Here is a 26,395-nt window from a genome sequence, read left to right as displayed (position 1 = left end):
TGGTATTGTACGCCTTACTGCTTTTGTAGCTAAGCTAGCAAAGCTCTTGATGACTTTCTGTACTGCTCTAAGTTCTTCTTCTGGTTATAATGAGTTAGATAGTTGGAAATCTGCTCTGCACAAACTAAACAAATGACATTTCCATGCTTTAATAAACACCCTTCATTTGGCATCTAGCTATCTTTTTTTAAGATCAGATCTGTGACCAATCGTTGATATTGATAAAGAAAGCTTGAAAGTAAAAGGAATACGGCTTTAGGCCATGTATGAATTAAAATAATGAAAAAAAAAGAATTTTTATTTTCTCCTTACTGTCCAGTCTGAATCAACTAAAGAGACGTATGTGGCCTGGGAGTTGTATTACGTCCAGATGTTCCCTAGACCAAAAAATACTAAGAGAGAAATGGCTGCTCCACATGCCTTCAAGCTCAAATGAATTTTGCAGATACCCAAACGGACAATCTAATTGCCTTTTGGAGAAAGGCTGCATGGTCCAATGAAACGGCTATAGAGCTATTTGGCCACCCTGAAAATAGGAATGTAAATTCATGCTCAAGCAGTGTTGTCCAACGTGGATGGAATAAAACTATAGAAATACCTCCAGAATTATTTTTCTTCACCTTAGATAAACAGTTAGATTGTTGAAACTTGAACACATTTAGGTTTAATAGCAGGACAGGCTTAGGAATACTGGGGTTAATTAACTTTCTGAAACGTGAACTTAACCTAAGTCTTATTAAACATTTGTGACCTATGTTCTAAATCATAAACCAGACAATTTAAATTAACCTGACCAATTCTGTGGGGTAATGTAGGTATGAATTTGACCTGTATAGATGCACAGAAACTCTCATTTTCATAGTTTCAAAGCTATTATCAATCCCCCGTTAACTATGACCTGCGTGCTCATAATGAGTGAATACTATAAACGTCTAACTGGATTCTAACTTTAATTTAATTGAATCCAGAATTTACTCGAAACGAAGTCATTTAGAATGTTTTTAGAGCATAAACAGTAGTGTATAGTATTTCCTGAAAGCGCGCGCCAGCGCGTTCACGACGCTACGGAAGCCGGCAGACCAAACCAGCGCATTCAGCTCGGCAAAGAACTCATGCTCTTCCTCAACACTGAAGTCCTCAGACATTTTTCTTTCGTTGTTTCTTTCTTTGCACAGGTAAACAGCACATTTCTTCTTCTACGCTTGCATTATCGGCAGAGCAGACGCTGAATGCGCACTTTCATCTGGTTTGGTCTGCCGGCTTCCGTAGCGTCGTGATCGCGCAGGTGCGCGCTTTCAGGAAATCCTATACACTACTGTTTATGCTCTAAAAACATTCTAAATGACTTCGTTTCGAGTAAATTCTGGATGCTACCCACTCAGGACACTTGGAATACATTGGACGAGCAGTATGGAGGAATATTGACACGTTTTTGTGGACTTTTATGGACCTTTCTGTCTCGGGCACCGTAGACCTCCATTATTTGAATGTCAGCAGACAGCAAGAAGCCTCCCAGATCTCCAGATGCATTTGAGATATCAAAAAAGTACTCCAGAGTGTTGTTCAGCATGGGGGTGAGTAGAAAATGAAGGCTAATCATGTTTTGGGTGTACTATTCCTTTAAATCTACTGTTCTTTTAATTGCTTTGTTTTTTTTCAGTTATTTCCTTTTCCATCCGTTTTCAAGGAGTGTACAAGATCATTTTGTTAGCTGGAGATGACACAGAGAAGGACTTGCAACGTTTACCTTCATTAATGCCCAATTTTAGCCAGCCTTGGAGCAAAATCCAACACTATATGTGAATCACAGCCTTGATGACCAAATAGCTTCAGAGTTGGCCATTAGATATTCATGTTATTTTTTTGGACAGGGTATTTTGGAAGAAAGCAGGCATGCTGATCCGAGCAATGAGTGCATCATTGTTGTGATAAACCTTACGGTGATTTAACACCAAAAGCTTTTTACCAGAGTCGGTTTCTGAAGTGGATCTCACCATCCCAGACCCTGAAAACAACCACAGAATGTCAATTCAACTAGGAGTGTGAATGGGCATCCGTACCAATATTAGAAAACAAGCACTAACTTAATGAGGGGCGCGTTTGTGAGAAGAAGAAAAGGAAGAAGAACTTAAAAAGGAGAGTGAAGGCAAAGATCCAAGAAGGTGAAACTGTGTCTTATGGTCTAGTGAGGAGGTGCAGTTGAATGTTGCTATGCTACCTACATAAGCTAGGCTCCTTCTGCATCTGTTTGTCACATTTCAACCTGTTCTATAGGTTCTATAGGCTTTTTTTTGATACAGGGATGCTTAGAAGATTTTCTGTGTTCTTGCCAATTCCTAACTCAGAGATAAGCCTCACTTGAATGGTGTACCTTCTTACTAATGAAATGTTTTTAGAGACTTTGGTAAATTTATTTGATGATTGTTGAAGAGGACTAAGGATTCTGCAAAACACATTTTAACGTAATGTTTTATTTAGTTAAATAAAAGTGCATTCAAGTTAGATTTCTTGTTGTAATGAGATTTTGCAACTAGATCTTTAACGGATCTTTTGCAGTGGGGAAATAAATTGGAAGTGTTTAGCTATTGGAACCACGTTGGGCAGAAGTTAAGCAAACTGATTCTTTAACTGAATTCCTGCTTTCTTCTTTAAGATATCAGTCTTTTATTTATTAGTTAACTGAGCTAAAAAAAAACACCAGAATCTTTGTTAATCTAAACTAGAGTTTGATATTTTGGATCCTTTTAATCGACGTGTGATTCCCAGGGTATTCTCTGGTTTTGTAGGTCTATCATTACGTCTGTGCTTTAGAGCGCATATCTGATTGTAACATTTTTCCCTTTGTTTTTCAAATATTGCATAGATAACATAAAAATGCTATAAATAGTTGTATCCATTTAGTAATGATTACTTTAGTGTGCCTGGAAACCATACTATCCATCATTCATGACAAATGTTGACACCTATTTCTTTTCTTTGCAAACTTCTCATTTCTGTTCCTAAATGGTTTCTATCGATTCTCTCATTTATGACTAAGACAGAAAAGGAACATCAGTGAATTTCAAAAACCTAAACTAAAAAGCGCAGGTAGTAAAAATAGTTTGAATTTAAAAACATCAAAGCTATTTTCAGGAAATTGGAACACAAACTCCAGACTTATAGAAATGAGTTTGCTCGAAGACATATTTACCTTTATAGATCATCCTTAGGCAAATCTTTGTTATGCTTTGAATGGCAGCTAACTTTTATACGTTTAAATGTTTAGTTTTCTGTTACATTTCTGAAATTAGCTTCCACTAGATCAAACATAACTGCATGTGTTACTTCACATTATGACATCGTTTATTTCCTAAGGTCAATGCGATGCAGATTAGATTTTCTCTGTATTTATCTTAGCTGTTTTTTTCTGAACCATGCTGTATAGTTTAGGCTTTGCCTGCCAGGCATCTGTCTGCACTGTATGTGTGTGTTTGGGAGGGGGAGCGACTTTTACTTCACTCACGCTGCTCTGCATCGCCTGTCTTCACAGTCTGAGTGCATTTCAGAGACAGAGGCTGAAAGACCCAGAGCAAGAGACCCTGTAGACTCTGCAGAGCCCAATTGGTCTAAATGATGGGCACTTTCAGAGCGTGGGCTGCAGCCTATCCTCCTTTTGTTGGTGGAGACAGACAGAGGCCTAAAGGGCAGAACCCTGAACTGAAGACGCCTTCCCTGTGATTGGCTACTTTTGAGGAAATCCCGCCTCTTGAGGCTGTACTCTTCTTCCTCTTAGCACAGCATTTTCTGGCTAACCATTTCTCTTCAACAGTTGATAAGCAAAGTCATCATTAGATATAACATGGTCTGGATGAATACTGGATTCTGATTGGCTCTAGGGTGTCCATTAAAAAAGGTTACAAGACATCTACAAATAAAGTTCAGGTCAAATTGCCTGATCGTTTCTGCTAGCTCAAATGTTAGCTGAAAACAGGAAGACAGCTGATGCTGGTTACCTTGGTAACGGGTCACCACTCTAGATGCAGGCTTAATAGCCAATAACAGGCGGTTTGCTTTGTTCAGTGGGTAGCGCCTTCAAAGTAACAACTTCTAAACGGGTCCAGGAGCAGAAATTTCAGCCCAGTTCGTTTATAGAAAAACCCTGTGGGGTGGGGGGGGGGCATAAGATGAATCAGACTGAGACACAAGACAGTCTCCATTTATCACAACTTTTTTAGATTTTATATTTTCGTGTTAATCATGGTTCAAGCTCCATCTCAATTGTAATGCTAATAACTATAATGCAGTGAATACCAGAGCTCTAAAAAGTATACTGTTGTGTAAAATTCTTCTTGGTTCAGTTCAATCAATATTTTCCTGTTTTAATATTTGAATTCAATAAAAAACTAGACAGAATCAGAATTTTTTTAAAGTCCTTTCTACTTAGACAGTGAGCAACAGTCTAATTATTCACTTTGCATAGAACAAAAACAACCAACAAAATGTGGTCATCTAAAAATATGGATTATGTTTGGAAATTAAGAATAAGTCTTTCTAATCTGGGTATAAAATTCTCTTATTTCCATAAATAAAACATTTATTGAATATTTTGTCAGACCGTATGCCCTCCAACTCATAACTTCTTCTTTTTTTTTAGTACTTTTTCCTGAAATTGGGTCCCTTTTGGCTCAGTCTACTACTGGCAGACATGTTTACTTCCCTCTCCCTCACATCCACTCTTCCTTGTTTATCAGTCTGTCCTTTCCTCCAGCTAAAGGGCATCCAAACAACAGCAGGGCTCATGGTGACATCACCGGCCTCCAGTCTGTCCTCCCATTAAGATTAGATCAAACTGATCCCTGTTGCCTCAGGAGGGACGCTCCAACAATGGAAAGTGACAGCCAAAATTAAAGAGTGATTTGAAATTACTTTGCAAACGGTACATTAGATTTACATTGAGCCTGCTGCTGTTTACCCAAACCCATAGACTCGTATATTCAGTTTGATGCAGAATATTGGCCAATGTTTGAAGTAAGTTTAATTAAATGTGCTTTATTATTGTGTTTTTTCACAGCCTTCTTATCTTCAACTCAGTTTTTACAACAGCCTGTGTTTTAAATAGAGAGAAGCACCCGCCCACTGTGGAACGTTTGTGTCAAAATTATTCAATCAATAATAAATTCAATGAATTTCATTATGATATGGTGACATATTTTGGCGCTTTCACTAACTTAAGAAGATTTGAGGCTGGCGTTTACCACTTATTCAGTGTTTTCAGGGCATAGCATTCTCTACAGCAAAGATCTAACTCTGTTTCCATCATAATAATTGAATGGGAAAAGAGGTTCATTTTTTTTATTTAAATTGGATCCGTTTTGTAGTTTCTTTAGAAGTCCTGAAAGACTTTATATCTTGAAGGTTTTTTGTAGAGCCAAGTAATACTATATGTTGACACTGCATTTATTTTTACTCAGAATTCTGAGATATCAACTGGAAGACTTCATGAAAGGGAAATTCCCTTTGTATAAATTTTATAGTTATAATGTATTATACCTTTACAGTGTGGAAGACTTGGTGTAATTGGCTGTAATTAACGTTTTTGACACTAACGGTTAGTATCACATTAAATCAGCAGAGGAAATGGTTAAATGTATAAATCGCTTTCCGGGATTGTTCCTAAAGTGTGTTGCAGCCAACTGTGGTCAAACTGGTGACTGAGCCCAGCCGTTAGCAGATCCCACTAGTTTTGTGACTTGTTGCTGGAACAGATTAAGGTGAGCTGTGATGAAATCCCAGGATCTGATCCAACTTATGACAGGGTTCCCGCGGGTCCTTAAAAAGTCTTCAAAGGCATTGAATTCTTCAAAATAAAATAAAGGCCTTAATTGGTATTAAAATGTCTTAAATCAGTCTTTCATAGGTCTTAAATTTTTTTTTTTATAAAAAAAAAAATAACGACTCGCCATTATTGGTTCCGTCCCGATAGCGGAACCAATAAAAGCGTTGTTGCGGCCGGGACATTTGGGAGATGCGCCATTAACTTTTTGTCTGGAAAATATGAGCGAGTGTAAATGTAACCAAAATTGTCTCCAGCCAAGAGTTTTCTCCATGGCTAAAACCAGGGAACATACATGAGGCAAAGTGGATTTGGTCCAGGTAGTAATTCAATCTCAGAATGATGGGAATTAAGGCAGTGGAGTCGCACATGCGAAGCACGAAACACAAAGCGACAAAATCGAGTTACCGAGAAACAGGCGGTATTTCTCAGTTTTGTTCCACCCTTGTCTCTCCAACGCCTCCACTTATCACCAAATCAAACATACTAAGAAAACGATACAAAGAAAAATAGCTGCAAAAAAGACTTAGCACTGGTTATGTTGTGGCTTTAAAACTGATTTGTTTTGTTCCCTGCTAAAACAAAGTTTGTGAATTCAGTTAAATAATTGTTAAAATATATCTGTCATTTGTGTGTTTTTAGCTTTCTTCCTGTATGGGAAGCTTTTCAAAATTTGAAACATTAGTGCAGTGGTTTATGTTAAAATAAACCTTTGGGTTAAGTTGTTGCAAGCAGGTTTTTCTTGTGTTTCTTGTGAATTTGGTCTTAAATTTTTATTTCAAGTGGCATTAAAAACTCTTAAAAAGTCTTGAATTGAACTTGCCTTATGCTGCAGGAACCCTGTATGAGGAAGTCTGTGTTACAGTTTGACAAGAGAGCATCAAGTCCCTAGTTTAATTCTTTAATAATCATGATTCATTTGATTTTTGACAGTGTATTCTAAATTTACTCTATATGAGTTAGCTGAATTGAATAGAAAATGAAAGAAGTAAAAAGTTATTATTTTGGTGGGATATTAACAGACAAATGAGTCACTCGGAGACATTGACTTTTATGATTTATTCATAGTTCTTGTTGTATAATGACATTTGCAGCACTCTTCTTGATGTTAAAGCTCCAGTTTATTCACTTATGAATTCAGTTTGGAGAGATTTTGTCTGGTTGAGAGATAACAATTTATCTTGAGTGCTCTCCTTTAGGCTCTCCAAGATTCAAGCAGTTGTTTCAGTTTGCAGAAATGGAAAATGTTTACAATCTATATGCTAAAATGAATTCCCATTTTGCTCCCACTTTGATTGACATCAGAATCCTTCTAATGCAGCTAATATTCAGTTTTTGATTCAATTCAATTCAGCTTTCAATACAGTTTATTTATATTGCGCAATTTCATTACACATGTCATCTTAAGGCACTTTATAGAGACAATTCAATCAGATCATACAGTCAATCAGCTCTACAGGCGACAGGCTCCGAACCAGATCCAGATAACCCTATACTGAAAAACAATCTCCAGGATCTTTATACAAAGATTTTGATGGCAGCAGCTCAGCTGATATTTCTCTCCAGAATGGTGTCATAGCCAAACAGGAATAGAAGAGATGAAGCTACTATGATGAGAAAAAGCAGAGAGAGCATAAAGCTGAACTAACAAATACCGCAAAGTGGGAGAATAGAGATAGAATGAAGTATAATAATAAAAGTTGGTCCCTTTGTCCTTCAGCAGTCTAAGACTATAGCAGAATAACTATAGAGAAAGCTCAGGATAACCTGAGCCACTCTAACTGTAAGCTTTGTTAAAAAGGAACGTTTTTGAAAAAACAGGGTGTCTGCCTCACGGACTAAAACTGGTAGTTGGTTCCACAGGAGAGGAGCCTGATAACTAAAATATCTGCCTCCCATTCTACTTTTAGAAATTCGAGGAACTTCTAGTAAACCTGCTAATTAAGAGCTAAGTGTTCTGTTAGGAACATAAGGAACAATCAGATCTCTGATATCAGATGGAGCTTTGCCATTTAAGGCTTTATATGTGAGAAGGAGGATTTTAAATTCTATTGTGGATTTAACAGGAAGCCAATGAAGAGAAGCCAGGATAGGAGAGATATGATCTCTCTTTTTAATTTTCATCAGAACTCTGGCTGCAGCATTTTGGATCAGCTGAAGGCTTTTAACTACAGTTTGTGGACTTCCGAATGTAGAGAATGACAATAGTCCAGCCTTGAAGTAACAAATGAATGGACTAGTTTCCCAGCATCACCCCTGGACAGGAGATTTCTATTTTTTTCCCCATATTCCGGAGATGTAAGAAGGTAATTATAGTAACTAAAAAAATAAGCCCATCCATCTTCTAACACACTTAATCCCAAATGGGGTCGCGAGGGTAGGTGGTGCCTAACTCCAGCTGTCAATGGGCGAGAGGCGGGGTCCACCCTGTACAGGTCACCAGTCCATCGCAGGGTATCATCGGCTTAACAGTGGAAATCAATCCGATACTGTCTGATGATTCTACAGAGTTGGAGCATTATATATAGTAAAGAAAATTGGTCCTAGCACTGATCCTTGTGGTACTCCACAGGTAACCCTGTCGCAAGAGATTTATCAGTGATGTAAACAAACTGAAATTTATCAGATAAATAAAATTTCAACCAGCCTATTTTATTAACCCCCCAATTCCTACACCAAATCTGATTTTGTGTCCGATCTGACGGAAAAATAATGTCGAACGAGGTCAGGGCATTTAGCACTCATCGAGAGTCAATCGGGACGAATACAACCGCCACGATTCTCTGCAGGGGGCTTTGAAAATACAACATAAAATATTTTAATCACACGGGAGAACAGTCAGGTTTATAGTCACACAGTAGATGTATAGCAGATGGGACAGACTCGTGCATAAAAAAGTGTTTTTAAAACAATACTTTACACATGATAGGAGTTCAGGAGAGAAACAGATAAAATAGTGATCCACTTTGAGAAGCGCAAAAAATCAAGGGGTAGTGGAAAAGCACAGGTCAGGAACTGTTGGAGGGCCACTTATGCTGCGTTCACACCGGGGGCAGCTGACGCGACAGAAGCAGCGAGTTTACATGCAAAGTCAATGGTTGACGCGCGTCAAGGCGCAGCAAAAGGTCCCGTGGCGCGTTTTGAGCAGCAGCCGCAGCGCGTCTGAGCAGATGAAGCAGCGCGTCTGGCGCATTTTAGCATCTGACGCGCGTGACACGCCGCAAACGCGTTGCTGCTCGAGATGGAAAAATTGAATTTTTGCTGCCCGACGCGCCGTGTCAACCAATCAGAGAAGCTGATCTGGGAGCTGGCTGGGAGAGAGACACAGCGCTGATGACACAGACCGCTCTGATTACTCCTCTTAAACAGTTTATTAACGCATAATTAACTTAAAATATATACATCTGCCGGCAGAATATGTTTGCTTTTATTATTCTGGTGCCTGCAGATCGGATTATTTAGATGAAAAACACCTACCAGCCGCCGCGGTAAACCGCGAGGAGGCGACCCGGCCAGAGGCTGCTGATGAAGGGCTTCCTTCTGTCGGCGCACCGCTGGTATGTGGGGGTCTGAGCGGCTCCGACAGAAAAAACATTGGGAGGCAGGATGATAATCTGAATGAACTGACTGCACTGATGAAGTTTTCAGGTGTATTTTCTCACTTAAAAACATATTAAAACTACTTTATTCCCACTGATCACAGCAAATATAGCTGCAAGGCAGAGAAAGGATAGTGAAGCTCCGCCCAACGCGCGTCAGACACACTTTTGCACCACACAGCCAGAGCAGCAAAGCTGCTTCAGCCGCGCGTCAGAACTAACTGGTACAAGCAGCAAAAATGAAGCAGCAGACGCGATTTTGCTGCTTTTGCAGCGTCCGGTCTGAACGTAGCATAAGTGGACACATCCCTGGTCTCGGTTGCTCCGGGCTGTTAACTAGTGGCCCTACTCTAACTCCTGGATGTTCGAGAGCCCGAAGCTTGGACTCTGACACCATCGCCTCCAAAGCTACACTTTTTACACATACCATTATCACAAAAGATAGCAGAGCAAAAACTGAACGTCTGAGGAGGAGATTTGGAAAGAGTCAGCACTGCAGAACGTAGGTCATCACTTGAAACAGGAAGTGAAAGCGATACGTCTCACCAACAGCAGCACCGTCTAATGACTAATCAGGATGCTTTTAGCTACAGTTTGGCAGATAGCATACAGAGTATTATTTCAGAATATGTGACTTGAGTATTTATGTGTTTACAGTCTATATTTGGGTATGAGAAATGAAAGGCAAGCATTTTCACACAGGTTGCAGAGTTGAAAGTTATCAGTGTTCAATAAAAACAAATCCAAAGGCAAACTCAGTTCATCCCTCAGCTTTACAGATTGACACTTATTTAACATAAATGTGTTCTATTCAGAAAGAAAATATATAATGCTTTATAGCAAAGTCTCTCAATGCAAATGTAGATACTCTATGGATAAATATAATCAAACAGGGAGAAGATCCTGCATAAATCCTTGTGCACAATTTTAAGTGAAGCATATGCAGATTTAGCCCTTAAGGAATGTTGAAGAAGGGATGCCTGTAAAAGCTGCTGGAATGCAGCTCTGTGGAACTGGGAGTTGGAACCCTGCACAGGTTTAAATAAAAGTTTGTAGCCTCAGGGAATTGCTTTGCAAGAGATATTCACACCATCCAGATTCCATAGAAAAAGTACCATCTCCTGAAATCTGGTCTGTTAGATAAGCATCCTAGTAAGGCTCCTTTGAGAGACATTATGTAAAATAGTATTTTTATTTGACCCTTTGAAACTAAAATCAGGGTTCCCGCGGGTACTTAAAAAGTCTTAAAAGGCATTGAATTCTTCAAAATAAAACTGAGGCCTTAATTGGTATTAAAATCTCTTAAATCAGTCTTTCGTAGGTCTTAATTTTTAAAACATCATATATAGGATTATTTTTATTATGATTTATTTTTGTAATCTAAATAAAACATTAAAACTGACCTTTTTTATTAAAAAAAATAATAGCTCGCCATTATTGGTTCCGTCCCGATAGCGGAACCAATAAAAGCGTTGTTGCAGCCGGGACATTTGGGAGATGTGGCATTAACTTTTTGTCTGGAAAATATGAGCAACTGTAAATGTAATGAAAATTGTCTCCAGCCAAGAGTTTTCTCCATGGCTAAAACCAGTTAACCTGACTCCGCCAGATGGATTTGCTCCGCATATCCATCTGGAAACCTTCCGTTGAAGTAATTTCGGGAAGGGGCGAAAATACTGGTTAGCTGATTGGCCTATGTTGGTGATAGACGGGCCAAATAAACTAATCAGATCAACGAAGCATGTGACGTACTAACAGAGCGACGACGAAGAGGAGCCAATTGATAGATCAAACTCTCTCCGAAACCAGTCGGGAGAAGAGCAAAAACATCTTTTCCTCTGAGAAAAGCCTCCAGAGCAGTGTTTTGCTCTTCTTTCAGTGAAGAAATACTCTGTAATTCCGATAAAACTTGCTCGATAGCCATGCTAACGCTAGTTTAATCGGCTGAAGCCGCCATGTTCTTTAGACTGAACTGTCGCGCTTCTCGTTGCGTCACACCTCAACCCGCCTCAAAGCCAAGGTTCGTTTGGTGAACGGCTCCAAATTTTCTTTAACGGAGAGTCTCCAGACTGATTAGCGAGTGAAACTTTGAAAGCTTGCGAGATCAGGATGGTCTCACAAGGCTAAGAACCAGTACCAGGGAACATACATGAGGCACAGTGTATTTTGTGGAAGAAGTGATTCAAGCTCAGAATGATGGGAATTAAGGCAGTGGAGTCACATGCGAAGCGCGAAACACAAAGCGTCAAAATGGAGTTACCGAGAAACAGCCGGTATTTCTCAGTTTAGTTCCACCCTTGTTTCTGCAACGCCTCGACTTATCACCAAATCAAACATACTAAGAAAACGATACAAAGAAAAATAGCTGCAAAAAAGACTTAGCACTGGTTATGTTGTGGCTTTAAAACTGATTTGTTTTGTTCCCTGCTAAAACAAAGTTTGTGAATTCAGTTAAATAATTGTTAAAATATATCTGTCATTTGTGTGTTTTTAGCTTTCTTCCTGTATGGGAAGCTTTTCAAAATCTGAAACATTAGTGCAGTGGTTTATCTTAAAATAAACCTTTGGGTTAAGTTGTTGCAAGCAGGTTTTTCTTGTGAATTTGTGAATTTTTATTTCAAGTAGCATTAAAAAGTCTTAAAAAGTCTTGAATTTAACTTGCCTTATGCTGTAGGAACCCTAAAAATATCCTTTGATGAGCAGAGGGACACCTCAGTAGTTCAGCGCTGATGCACCTTTTTTCCTGAATTTACTCTGGGTTGGTAGTTCCTGCTCTGTTTGGCGAATGTCACATCAAGTGTGTCTATATTGAATGAGCTGCTGAAACATTATGAAGAGCGTCCAGGATGTCGGGGCTACAGCTTTTCTCTCAATGCAACATTCAGGCAGTTTGTGGATTCACAGCTCATTACCACTTCAGCAGAATGTCGTCTGGCTTGTGCGACAGGATGCTGAGGCTTGGTCATTTGATTTTTTTTTTTTTGTGTGTGTTTTTTTGTGTTTTAGTGGGTTAGCCATCACATATTACCTTTTTAACCACCTAATTAAACAGGTACAGTAAAAACCTGTACTTTTTCCTTCCCCCCACATGGCAGCCAAGAGTCAAGCACTGGTTCTTAACCCAACGGTCATTGTTTTAAATGGTGTTCCTTCTCTCTAGCTTTACAGTACATACAGTTTGCTGAGTCCTTTTGCATCCAAAATATCACAAATGATGAGATCACAGTTTGAGCTTACGCCCACGCACACACAAATATGGCAGAAGAAACCGAGAAGCTGCAGGCTACAAGTGTTACAGAGACTGAAGCCAGCGCTAATGGAATTCTGCATGCTGTGACTGTGTGAGCAAAACAGAGACTGTAAGAGAAAGATGAGAATAGTGAGACAGAAGGAGCCAAGCCACTCCCAGAGGAGCCCGGTGCTGTGCTATTCTTAACACCCTCTTCATAATAACCATCCCATTCATACATCACTTGTGATGCAGCACACATTCAGAACTGTTCTGTGATGAATCCTGAGGCAGATTGAAGAACTGCATTCGAGGTAAACATTAAACCTTAGATTTGTTCAGGATGACCTCAAGCTTTGTAGCTGTGATCCTCGGCATACATCAAGAGGAACTGGTCCCCATTTCAAAAGGGTTTTTATGCTTCAGTAGTTAGCCTGATGTTTCGAAAAGACGAGCAGAAAGCTTTAACTCAGACAACACAGTGCAGGAGAGACCTTATTTTAGCGTTTCCTTCTTCTCTTACAATTCTCTGCTCTGAATCATTTCCAGCTGATGTAATAAAATAAAGTCCTAAAAAGTTCTGATAATTTTCAGGTCCTGCAGAAAAGAGTCAGCTTGTCAATTAGCTGCTTCCTCTGTCCCAAATAATCTGACTAAATAATTCAATTCAGTTTAGTTCTATAGCGCCAATTCACAACACGTCATCTCAAGGCCCTTTACAGTTCACCAGATCATCCAATCAACTTTATTAAAAGTTTTCTATCGAAGTACAGGTGCTGGTCATAAAATTAGAATATCATGAAAAAGTAGATTGATTTCAGTAATTCCATTTAAAAAGTGAAACTTATATATTATATTCATACATTACATACAAACTCATATATTTCAGATGTTTATTTTGTTTAATTTTGATGATTACAAATGACAACAAATGAAAATCTCAAATTCATCATATCAGAAAATTAGAATATTGTGAAAAGGTTCAAAATTGATGGCCCCTGGTGCCACACTCTAATCAGCTAATTAACTCAAACCACCTGCAAAAGCCTTTAAATGGTCTTTCAGTCTAGTTCTATAGGCTACACAATCATGGGGAAGACTGCTGACTTGACAGTTGTCCAAAAGACGACCATCGACACCTTGCACAAGGAGGGCAAGACACAAAAGGTCATCGCTAAAGAGGCTGGCTGTTCACAGAGCTCAGTGTCCAAGCACATTAATAGAGAGGCGAAGGGAAGGAAAAGATGTGGTCGAAAAAAGTGTACAAGCAAGAGAGATAACCGCACCCTGGAGAGGATTGTGAAACAAAACCCATTCAAAAATGTGGGGGAGATTCACAAAGAGTGGACTGCAGCTGGAGTGAGTGCTTCAAGAACCACCACACACAGACGTATGAAAGACATGGGTTTCTGCTGTCGCATTCCTTGTGTCAAGCCACTCTTGAACCACAGACAGCGTCAGAAGCGTCTTGCCTGGGCTAAAGAGAAACAGGACTGGACTGCTGGTGAGTGGTCCAAAGTCATGTTCTCTGATGAAAGTAAATTTTGCATTTCCTTTGGAAATCAAGGTCCCAGAGTCTGGAGGAAAAGAAGAGAGGCACTTCATCCACGTTGCTTGAAGTCCAGTGTAAAGTTTCCACAGTCAGTGATGGTTTGGGGTGCCATGTCATCTGCTGGTGTTGGTCCATTGTGTTTTCTGAGGTCCAGGGTCAACGCAGCCACATACCAGGAAGTTTTAGAGCACTTCATGCTTCCTGCAGCTGACCAACTTTTTGGAGATGCAGATTTCATTTTCCAACAGGACTTGGCACCTGCACACAGTGCCAAAGCTACCAGTACCTGGTTGAAGGACCATGGTATCCCTGTTCTTAATTGGCCAGCAAACTCTCCTGACCTTAACCCCATAGAAAATCTATGGGGTATTGTGAAGAAGATGCAATACACCAGACCCAACAATTCAGAAGAGCTAAAAGCCACTATTAGAGCAACCTAGGCTATCATAACACCTGAGCAGTGCCACAGACTGATCGACTTCATGCCACGCCGCATTGCTGCAGTAATACAGGCCAAAGGAGGCCCAACTAAATACTGAGTGCTGTACATGCTCATACTTTTCATGTTCATACTTTTCAGTTGGCCAACATTTCTATAAATCCTTTGTTTTTATTGGTCTTCAGTAATATTCTAATTTTCTGATATGATGAATTTGAGATTTTCATTTGTTGTCATTTGTAATCATCAAAATTAAACAAAATAAACATCTGAAATATATGAGTTTGTATGTAATGTATGAATATAATATACAAGTTTCACTTTTTAAATGGAATTACTGAAATCAATCTACTTTTTCATGATATTCTAATTTTATGACCAGCACCTGTAGAAGCAGTTGATTGCATTTACTCATTGACTCAAAGGCAATCCCTCACGCTAAGCATGCTTGTATCGACAGTGGAGAGGAAAAACACCTTTTTAACAGGAAGAAACCTCAAGCTGAACCAGGCTAACGAAACTATGCAAATAATGTCTACAGTATGCTGATGAAGATTCTCAGTCATCCAGGTCATAGTCATTCCGTAAAAGTTCAAAAAATCCACTGGACTTGGTTTCCAAGATTTGAAGACGTTTCGCCACCTCTCCAGGAAGCTTTCTCAATTCAAATGTCTGAATCCGCAGTGAGTTTGAGTCTATATATAAGATAAGACTTGTATATAAGATAATATAAGATATAGATAAGATAAGATAAGACTCATGTATGACAGGCTCGTATGTTGAAGGTAAAACTTGGTTGACTGAGGTTTATTCCCACAATACCCAAAGGAAACAGATTTACCCATCTTTAATAATAGAAACAGATCTGCTTATAGATGTTTTGAATTTTCCAGCTATATAAAACTAAAAAAATGTAAAGGGAAAATCTAATTTTGATTCTACAAAAATACCCACCATATTATATATTTTTTTAATCAAACAGACAACCTCAAATTAGTTGAGCATCATTAATCAGCAGTAAAGGAGTTAAAAACTTTAAAGATTTTTATGAGTCCTCAGAAGCGCAAACGGTGGTCTAAGTCATCCCAGAGACTAAATAGGGATGAGTGGTTATTCGTTTTTGTGATTAATTTAAGTTTATTTCAATTTTTTTTATGAAGATTTCTTTTTTCCACCATTCCTCTTCTGGAGCTTCCAGAGCTCAGAGTCACATCAGCTCACCACCCTATGTTTTTAGATGTTAAATATTAGCTGATGAATTTTCTCCCTGTGCGATACTACAGCTGCAAACATTATATGTTATTGTTTGCTGCTGGTACATGATTATTTAACAAGCATGTTTCACAGCCACAATTTTGTTGACTTTTAAATTAAGGTCTCGTCCCTGAGGAATCGATTGAATTTTTAAAGCTAGTTTTAGAAAGCAATACATTTTGTCATTTTTATAGTGAGGAAAAAAATGTATTCATTGGATTTGGTAGGAATAAATTGGAGATTTTTAAGTCATATTACCCGACCCAAGGTCAGACTGTAAGATTCCCCGAGAAATTTCTAATTTGCTACTCGCAACTCAGACGGAAATGTTTTTATAACATTTAGAAAAACTCTGAACACGATTTCAGAAAGGAACCTTTTTCTCTTAAAAAAAAAATAAAAATAATAAGATAGCTCAACTTGAGCTTGCAGCTAGACTGTATGAACATGATGTCCACCTCACATCCACATCATGCACGGAGGTGGAGGGGTTAGGATTTGAATGAAATAATCTGCTGCAGAACCTGAACATCCTGCAGATCAACAATCTACTTCTCTATATTTACAAAGTGTTCTAGAGTCCAACGGAGGAAATTCTCTCGTCTTCTGCAGCTTGGAAGAGATTTAAAAAGGTTTAAAACCTAAAAGGAAGACTTAATAATGTAAAACTTAATTTAATCTAAATGTAATGTGTTCTTTGTTTTAAACAGAGCAAACAGATTTATTTCTAAATGAAGTTAATTCAAAATCAGCCAGGCGGTATCTCCAGTCTTCATTAGAATATTTTAATGCGTAACTTACTAAATATTAGTCTGATTATGGTTCATATTTCCTTTAGCAAAGACGATGGGATCTAACAATCTATTGTAAGTATTGAATTCCATCACTGAAAATAAGGGAAAGTAGGACTATGGGAAAAATGTATTCCTCGTTATGTTCTTTCCAAGTATCATCCATCCACTGGTCCAGAACTAAAGTATGTAGAGCTGACCTTGAGGAGGTTCCCAGTGTTGTTCCTTCATATTTAAACTGTTCTGTTTGTCTGATAAATAGTCTTAGAGGCCAGGGGCCCCACAGTCATTCTGCTGAGACAGCACTCCTTTCCGACATTGACAAATAAAAAAAGGACGCAGAAAGAGAAGGATGGCTTTTAGGTGAGATAATCAGAGGCATTAGTCTTTGTTTGACTTTGCAGGACACCTATTTAGAAATTAGGACGTTAAGGGGAAGGATTTTGTTTGGATGAGTTTAAAACAAATGAAAGTAATGTGTCTGTCCTCATAAAGGAATATATGGACATTCATCCTCTGTCTCACAGGAGGCTGACTGGGAGGCAGGTGATGGAGCTCACCTCATCATTCAGCCACTGTGGCACACACACCCAGCACATCCTAAACCAGGGATCTGACGCTGGGGTCGGATTAGATCAAGCTGTCATTGCCACAGCCAACCACTGTGCATCTGTCGCAGTGCGTGCATGCAGAAGCAGGCGCGTTTGAACCCACTGTGCCGTGTGCTTAGCCTCTGGGCCGGGTCCATGTCAGTCAGGGTTAGCCCATACAGTGAGGGAGACAGCTGGAGAGGCATGGTCCACTGAACAAGGCGGCCACCACCTGGACACAAACACACACACACAAACAGAGTATAAGAGAGGGAAACAAGATGGAGTCATTAATGGGGCTTTCTTCAGCAAGCTAAAACCACTATCAGTTTGGAGCTACTGCTCCGGCCGGAAGTTCAAATATACTGATCATCAGCAGGGATGTGTTGAGTTTGGGCTTTGGGGGTTTATCAGAGCTGCTGTAATTAAGGAACATGGAATTTTATTCTTTTAACCAAGAATTGGATGAACAAGTGGGAATGGATAGATGTCTGTAAGCAAGCTGCAGAGGAATCAGTAGCGGGGCCGATCTGGCCTAATTCTGCTTTGACAGTTGGCTGCTTCTCTAATCAGAGTTGGCAGAGCTAACTTAAACTGGTTAATTTCCTGACTAAAACACCTTTTAACCACATTCCTCTGGTTTTCTTAAGGATAGAGGTTTGGGACTTGGTACAGTCGGTTTATGAAGCTTGATAAAAGCCTTTCACAGCTGTTCATGTGTTCAGGATTGTTAGGGTTGCTGGCTTCTATTAAAAAAAGGAAAGAAAAAAAAACTTCCTGGCTAAACTTCAACTTCGACACTTCTGAGATGTTATCTGGGGCAGAGCTCGATGGGGGGCCAGAGGTGGCCATCGCCACCCTCAGCCAATTTCTGGGGCAACCCCTACAAGATAATTCTATGTGGACTTAATCAGTTTTCCTCAAAAAGGACTGCATCAGCAATAATACTTTCAAGTGGAAGGTTTTAACCAATTTGGGATTATAATATTTTATATCGTTAAATATGACAGTGATTTTTTTTTAAATAAATTTCTCACATCAATATAAAAGATGATAAATTCATGCTCTTTTCAGAACATGATTTTGGGCGTGCAAGTGGCGCAGTGTTTAGTCCGCACGACCCATGTACGGAGGCCTTAAGGCTGATTTATACTTCGAAACTAGGTAATCTGCGTAGGTGTTGTGGTGAAGGCAGAGACGTCCCCGCCCCCTCCGCAGACACTCTGCTGCACCTCTCCCAATTATAAGTAACCGTAGACAGTGCTGAAGACAGGAGACCTCTGATTGGTCAAATCTACTTCCGCTCTACACGATGCGTCTCCTGTTTGGTACCTTACGACGACTCGTGAAGTAGGACCAGCTAGAAGAGCGAGGTGCGCAAAAACGCTGGGACCCTTTTTCCACCTGGATTTCCGCTCTTTTTCGCCCTCATGTCCCTCCGTTGTCGGACAAACTTGCCCCCACTTCCTCACCGCCTCAGCCGTATCTAGACCCACAGCTAGTTTTTGATTTTTCCCTTTTGCGTTGTGGCATGGAATTTGCATATTGCAGACCACGCTTCAATATTGAGCATAAATCAAAAATGTCTGCGTCAAATCTGCGACAAACTCGCTGCCACACACTGCTGCGGGAGTATAACCAGCCCTTTATTCCCAACTTGGCCGACCCGGGTTCGAATCCAACCCGTGGTCCTTTACCGCATGTCCCTCCCCCTCTCTCATACCCCCTTTCCTGTTAGCCTACTGTCGAAAAAAAAAAAAAAAGATATCCTCTGGTGCCGTAAAAACTCAAAAAAAAACAAACAAAAAAAAACATGATTTTATGTTTCATAGGGTAAAAAATAATATAATAGGAGATAAATATAAACTTAATCCATTTAATATATCCTTTCGTAAAAATTCAAAAAATATCCACTGGACTTGGTTTTCAAGATTTGAAGACGTTTCGCCACCTCTCCAGGAAGCTTTCTCAATTCAAATGTCATTTGAATTGAGAAAGCTTCCTGGAGAGGTGGCGAAACGTCTTCAAATCTTGAAAACCAAGTCCAGTGGATATTTTTTGAATTTTTACGGAATGACTATGACCTGGATGACTGAGAACCTTCATCAGCATACACCATTTAATATATGTGCTTGTATATATAAAATAATAATATGCAGAACAAACAAACAAAGTCAAAGCTGAAAGAAGAGTGTCCACTGTAACATTAATTAATGGATATTGTGTTTCTTTATTTTCCTCTTGGAACAGTGTAGGTTGACCCTGAGGTTATGGTGCCTATCTGCTTTCGGCCTGGACATCCCTGTAAACATTTTAAGTAACAGGTAAAACAGGTGCAAATGAGGAAACAAAGGTGCTTGTGATCAACTAATCAACAGATTGTTCTGGCTGAGGCAGAAGTTATTAAAAATGAAAAAAATTGCAGAACTGCAAAGAATAAACTAAAAGAACCAATCTTATGACTAGATAAAGAAAAAAAGGCAAACAATGTAAAACCACTTCAGGAATACACAAAGGAAATGAACAAGAAAAAAAAAACTGGCAACAAGTTAACAAACCAGACTAGTATAGCAAACCCATAAGGGCAAAAATAGCAGAGTATGGCAAAATAAAAAAAGAAAACTCAAAACCAAGCAGTAGGGATTTAAAGTCGTAGGGAAGCGGCCGTTCCAACCGTTGCATTTCGGAATTCGCCTGAGTGGTCCCGATTTAACACGAGTGAATAAAGTGAATGTGATTGGTTGATTATCAAGGGGGCGGGATTATTGTGGTGGAAGGTTCGCAAGTAAGTTTGATTGTGGCCGGTTCCTCGGAAGCATCTTGCTAACCAGTTAGCAACTTAGTGCTAGTAGGTTCCTAAGGGGAAATTCCATTGGGACCAAGTAGCACTAAATTGGTGACTTAGAAACGTCACTGTGAAGGAACGCTATGGACAGAGGAAACATGCAAGAGGAGGAGACTTTGGTGTCGGAAGTGGATGAGTCTCCTCCGTCATACATATTTTATATAGAGGAGGAAAGTGGGGACGAAGTTGTTGTGGAAGAGGACGCCAGGGTGGCAGAAGCTTGGTTTGGTGTAGAAGGCTTCCAGCCGTACATGTTTGAGCCCTTGCCTCGCATCGCTGCCAGTTCTGTCAGCTCTACGCCTGCAGAAGACACAGACGTCCATCCCCGTGAACACTGGGACGGAACTCAATAGTAAAGTAAATTATTCTTATTTCTTATTTCAACCGTTGCGTATATTAGCTACGACATATGAATCATATGACCGAAAAATTGAATTGACAGATGACCTTTGATATATGATTGCCTGAATTTAGATGTACAAGCTGACGTATAACTAACTGGCCTGCATAAGATAACAGAAAAAACCCCACAGACTAAGATGGGATTTTTTTTTAAATAGAAATGTTCTAACTTTTTCGGACAATATTGTCTGGTATAGAGTACAGTTATATACACGTTTAAGCCAGAATGATTTGACATTTAAATATGACTTACCTGCAACTTTAAGAGTCAATCCAGGTTTAAGACAGTATTGTAATCTTTGTAATTAGAGCTTATTAGCTCCACCATGAAGATAGTCTGGATATTCAGACAGAGTTGTCAGAGACTTGATTGTTGCCACTATCAAAGTATGGTGCAACCTGTGGAGGTTCATTCATCCAGAGTTTTTTTAAGGTTTTGTTTCTAGCCAGTTTGATAGTTTTGACCCTGAATGGATCAGTGGACGTCTGATGTGATCCTTTCAGTTACATTAAATCATACTTCTATAATGCCAAGTGACAATACACCTCGTCTTAAGCAGCTTTATATTTCATCTTGGAGAAAAAAAAAAACATCAGATGCAACAAAACGAATGTTTTATGATGTTCATGCTAATAAGATCTGGAACTTTAAAATAAAATAAAAATGTGTTCTATAGCCACACCCTTACAGAATTCTTACTCTATTTTTACATCTCCTGCTAATGCTTTCCTGCTCGACAGGAATAAATGAGTCACATATAGAGGGACAGTCGACCTGTACAAGCTTTTATATTACGGGTTTGTGCCTTCATAGCTCTGATTTTAATGTGCATTTTTTTATACAGTCTACCTTATTATCTCCTAATAATTTTTATCTCGAAACCAGAAACTGGTCATCAGGCAGAGTTGAATATTTATTATGAACACTTTATGCACATTTAAGTATAATTTAAATATTAAAAAGTTTTTGATCTGATAAAAAAATTTAGCGTTTTTTTTCATTGAAGGTATTCATTGGCTAATTAATGTTCTTGCTTGGTACATCTATGAAGTTTCTGTCCGTCAAGCGGCAGGAGGTCAAAGGAAAACTGCTCTGATGTAAAGGGATTACCAAAAGTTATGGCTGTATCAGGTAGTTCTGGTATGATTTACTGTTTTAATACAGGATGAAAAAGTTCAAAGTAAATTCAAAGGTGTTTCCAACATGCCTTCTCTCTTTAAAGTCATCTGTCAGGAGTTTATTAATGGTCTTCTTCCCGCAAACCCATAATTCTGGAGGAAACAGGTTTAAGAGCCACACAGAGACACGAGGAATCACCAGAAAAGCGAACTGAATGAGATCACATTATCAGATCAGACTGAATCTGGATTAGAGAGTCAGAGATTGTGGCTTTGGGCCTGTGCTGCTGGTGACTCATCTGACCTGATTCTCAGCAGCAGTAACAGAGGCAGCCTCCTCATCCACAGCATACCTGACGCTGGATCTGAAATGGTTGCTTTTCATTTCACTCATGCTTTCTATTGACTCAACAAAAAATGCTGATTTAGGATTTTGTTTCACGGTTGTTTGTTACTGACCGCCCTAATATGATGGCTGTGTTTAGATGGATGGAAAACGTGATGATGTGTTGGAAGTCACCGTTGGTACAGTTCTGCTGTAGGTCAGAGATGTGGAAAATGAAGGAAAGGAAATAAAACTAGAATCATTTAGGATTGTTTGCTTTGATGCATGGTGGATTTTTTTTCTTTTCACGACAAGATTAAGTTATATTTGAATTATCAATATTATTTTCCTTTGGTTAAATTCAGCTTCTGAGTCCCTCAGAGAGCAGTGCTTCCTCATTTTGCTTTGACAGCTTTTAAGATCAGAGCCTAAATTTCTTGCAAACAGCTTGTAAAACTTTATACATTAGCAGCCATTCAAATTGGCCCTTCCCAGTCAAACGCCAGCCGAATAGCAGCCCACTCCCCTGCGGCTCCCAGCCAAATCCCCTCCAACTTCCAGCCACTGGCCTTCTCCTGGGAGTGCATTTTTATGCTCTGACTCCACCCTTTCACTGAATTACAGGGTCTGACTAGGAGATGAAACTTCTCTTTAGATCTTAATGTCCACAAATCATGACAGAAAGTGTATTTTAGTACAAAGATTGATGTTTAAAAAGGAATTGTAGGGGAACAGCCAAGGGCCCATCAAGGAAAGTGGGGAAATTTTGAAATACTACTACAATAGATGCATTATTCGATTAATTATATTCATTTGTGTTTTTATTTTGAAATAACTCCCATATTAAAGCCTAAATTTTCTTTGTAAAGACTGCCATAGACACAAAGCTGTCTGCATTTTATTGTTTTTAAGAAAATGTCATGGTTTTATCAAGAGCTCTGACCCACATGCAGAGAAACCAATTCAGAGAGACCAGGGGGAAGGTTTAACAGGTTTATTGAAGAGATAATACAGAGAGAAGTGTTGCTCTGAACACTGCTCAACCGGAACTGAAAAGTGAGGGAAAGACACAGCGATTAGTTCAGGCTCAGTGGGAAATTTGATTCGTGAACTTGGAGAAGAGGATTTGGTTGCTGACTCACGTTTTAGAGAAGTTGTTGAATCCTTGACTTGTCTGATTTGGTGGAGGGCAGAACAGGGTTTACCCAGAATGCGGTTGTTTGTAGCTGAACGGAGAAAACTGACTGCCACTCAGATTTCCTGCGGTACTTGAACGGACTGTGGTGCAGATGAATCCCTTGCTCAGTGTGAAAACTCAAACGACCTCTTGGGGAAAGTGCATCCACACCTCCTGTTTGTATCCCCAGCTCAGTTTGAAGCTCAGTTGATCCTTCCAGGGAGAGAAGGTCCGAAAAATCCAGTTTGCAGGATCACTTCCTGCCGAGAGGCAAATGTTAAGACTCACATTGACAAAAACTCAGTTTGACTCAGCAAAACTCAGCTTGGGTAGAGTACCCAAAACCGGCAAACACTCTGGCGTCGAGGTAGTGGCAGTCAGCAGCTTAAGAACACTCCGTTAACGAGGAAACCACCAGCGGTGTGTGAGGAGGCGGACCAGAACCAGGCGCCTCCTGGTGGAGGAAGGGAGACAAACACAGAAACACAAACACACAGACAGGAATCCTGACAGAAAAGAAAATAGCTAAGCAAATATTGACCCTAAAATATCAATATAATGGAAGCTACTTTATATTATCATTTTTAATAACTAGAAAAACAGAAAAGGAAAGGATTTCAGTATAACTCTTATGTCTGAATGAATAATTGCACTGAAAGAGATTGAGGGAGAATTAGATTTGCTTGTGATACATTTTCTGCTGGGTATACATTTTTTTTTTTTTATACTTTGGAGCCATATTTATAATCCAGATTCAAATTCAATTACTTTTGCAGCACTTGTGTGTTGTAAACAGTGCTTGTGTGATATTAGCTCATAACTTATACACATGATTCACTGCACTTTCAGCCATTAGGTGAAGCAAACAGGCAGAATTTATTCCACCAAATAAATGATGTTCTTGGACAAAAAGTGTCTGTGTCGCTGCGTGATGCAGCCATAGTTTTCCTTTGTCTGCTACATGAGTTGTTGTTTTGCTTTTAATATGATACAATTTACTTCTATAATAATGCTTTAAAACTGAGTCGCCTTTAAGGTATTTCGACATACAGCAAAATAAATCTGCCAAACCTATTTCCTGTGCAGAAAATGCTTTTATTTTCTACATTCTTTCTCTTTTCTCGGCCATACATCAGTGCTGTATGTCTCATCCCCTACCTACTCATGACTCACCGCAGCTAATCTGCTTTGGTGTCAGACAGCGAAGCTCAAAGGTTCTTTTAATCTACAGGGTTTTATCACTTTATCTCCGAATCCAGGCACATTGTGAGTGTAGGTGGAGTTGGGGTCGGGTTGGGGGGGTTGACCTTCTATATGCGCCTTACATTACACTGATTTAGAATTACAGCAGAGCACAGGAGCATCATTTATATTTGTTTTTCTCTTCATCCTATTGAATCAGTTCTGCACAGAACGCACTCCTTGGCGTTTGCTCCTTACGTTTGGTAGGCACCGATAACAAAGCCTGAACAAATTTAAATTTATTAATGAGTTATTTACTTTTATCATCATTTCCTGGCGATAGCTTGCCGTCCAAGGCAGACTGAAGTTTACTGAAGAATTACTTTAATTAGCGACATCCTTAATTGGTCATAATCACTTAGACTAGCTCAATTATCTTCTGCCTGCAGAACGTTCTGTTAGATTACACCTGACTGTCAACCTGCCCCCCTTTGCCTCCTTAACTCAATCACTGCTTTCAGAAAAGTGCGTCAGCAGCTGAGGGAAAATTACAGGGTTTGAATTTGAAATATTGTCAGCCACTTACCTCATGCTGTCATTCTTTCTCCCCTCTCACTCACCTGTTCTTCTCTGCACCTCTTTCCAGTCGCTCATTTTTTATTTTTGACACTACACACCGGCAACCCCGGACCTGTTGCCATGGCAACCCCTCTAAAAAGCCTTGCCAATCAAGACTAGTTTGCTTGCGCACTGGGAAAAATGCATGTAAAAGCAACTGTTCTTTCTGAAGTTTAACCTGCCCTTCCTCATCACCTGTCTGAGCAGCGTTTAATTACCGTCTTCCCACTCGTTTCTAAATATATTTCCACAGTCAACAGCCACCTGTAGAAACTTGAGCTTCTGCAGTCTGAGGACAAATTTGCAGGTTTGAAATCTTCTCGTTGCTCCAACCCCCTCCTGAGGCGCTTCCCCCAGCGCTCTATGACTCGTTGCCGGAGGAAACAGACACTGCAAAACTTCTAATGGCAAAAAAAAAAAAAAAAAAAGCTGTAGAAGCTAGAATGCAATGCTGCTGTAGCTTTTTCTTTTTCTTATTTCTTTCCCATTAGCCCTCCTCTGAAACATGAAGGTTGTAATTGTTTTGAAAAATGCCAAAACTAAAACATCAGTTGTCTGATTAACATGTCCTTTAGGGGGTAAAGATGATCAAATTTTGACACCATATAGTATCGAATTTGCAAGATTAGGCCTATAATTTATTGAGTATTGAGATCTGAGATTTTCCCCTTTCTGGATAAGTAAAATACTTTTTGATTTAAATTAGGGCTGTCAGTTTTAAAGCGTTATTAACGCGTTAACTGCTTTAGACTATAACAGCGACATTTTTTTTAACGCACATTAATCGCGCATCAAAACAAACGCACCGTGCGCTTTTGTTCTTTATTTCTCCGCAGCGCTCGCTGTACTGTTTGTTTTACCCTCGGCGCTTTCCGTAGCTTCAGGAACGCTAAGTTTTGGGAGAGTCCGCAGCATAACAGACCCGTGCTTTGAATGAGCAAAAATGGCCAGCAGACAAGGTATCCTGAATGATAAGTTTTATTTTAAAGTTATCCCAGAAGGCTGTCTTGGCAAAACATGAGTCCTATGTCTATGTTGTCCGGAAGAAACAAGCGTCTCACTGGCTTAGTGCCAACAAGACAAAGAAATAAATTAAAAGAATAGTACACCCAAAACATGATTAGCCTTCATTTTCTACTCACCCCCATGCTGAACAACACTCTGGAGTACTTTTTTGATATCTCAAATGCATCTGGAGATCTGGGAGGCTTCTTGCTGTCTGCTGACATTCAAATAATGGAGGTCTATGGCGCCCGAGGCAGAAAGGTCCATAAAAGTCCACAAAAAACGTTTCAATATTCCTCCATACTGCTCGTCCAATGTATTCCAAGTGTCCTGAGTCGGTAGCATCCAGAATTTACTAGAAACGAAGTCATTTAGAATGTTTTTAGAGCATAAACAGTAGGCTCATTATCTGACACATGACACCAGGAACCTGGAAGCTTACTGAATTACAAAAAA

At 39.5% G+C, this 26,395-nt stretch overlaps 1 protein-coding gene across 2 annotated transcripts in view; it reads left to right on the top strand.

The window, feature by feature from the left end:
* The window catches only part of fam184a (family with sequence similarity 184 member A), a 274,942-nt gene that overhangs the window by 17,901 nt on the left and 230,646 nt on the right, over positions 1-26,395 (top strand). The gene's annotated exons all lie outside the window — the stretch shown is intronic.

Source organism: Cyprinodon tularosa, unplaced genomic scaffold (genome assembly GCF_016077235.1).
Source record: "Cyprinodon tularosa strain WSP-4 unplaced genomic scaffold, ASM1607723v1 ctg84, whole genome shotgun sequence".
Taxonomy (NCBI): Eukaryota; Metazoa; Chordata; class Actinopteri; order Cyprinodontiformes; family Cyprinodontidae; genus Cyprinodon; species Cyprinodon tularosa.
Note: the sequence above shows the minus strand (reverse complement) of the source record. Positions and strands in the feature narration are given on the sequence as shown.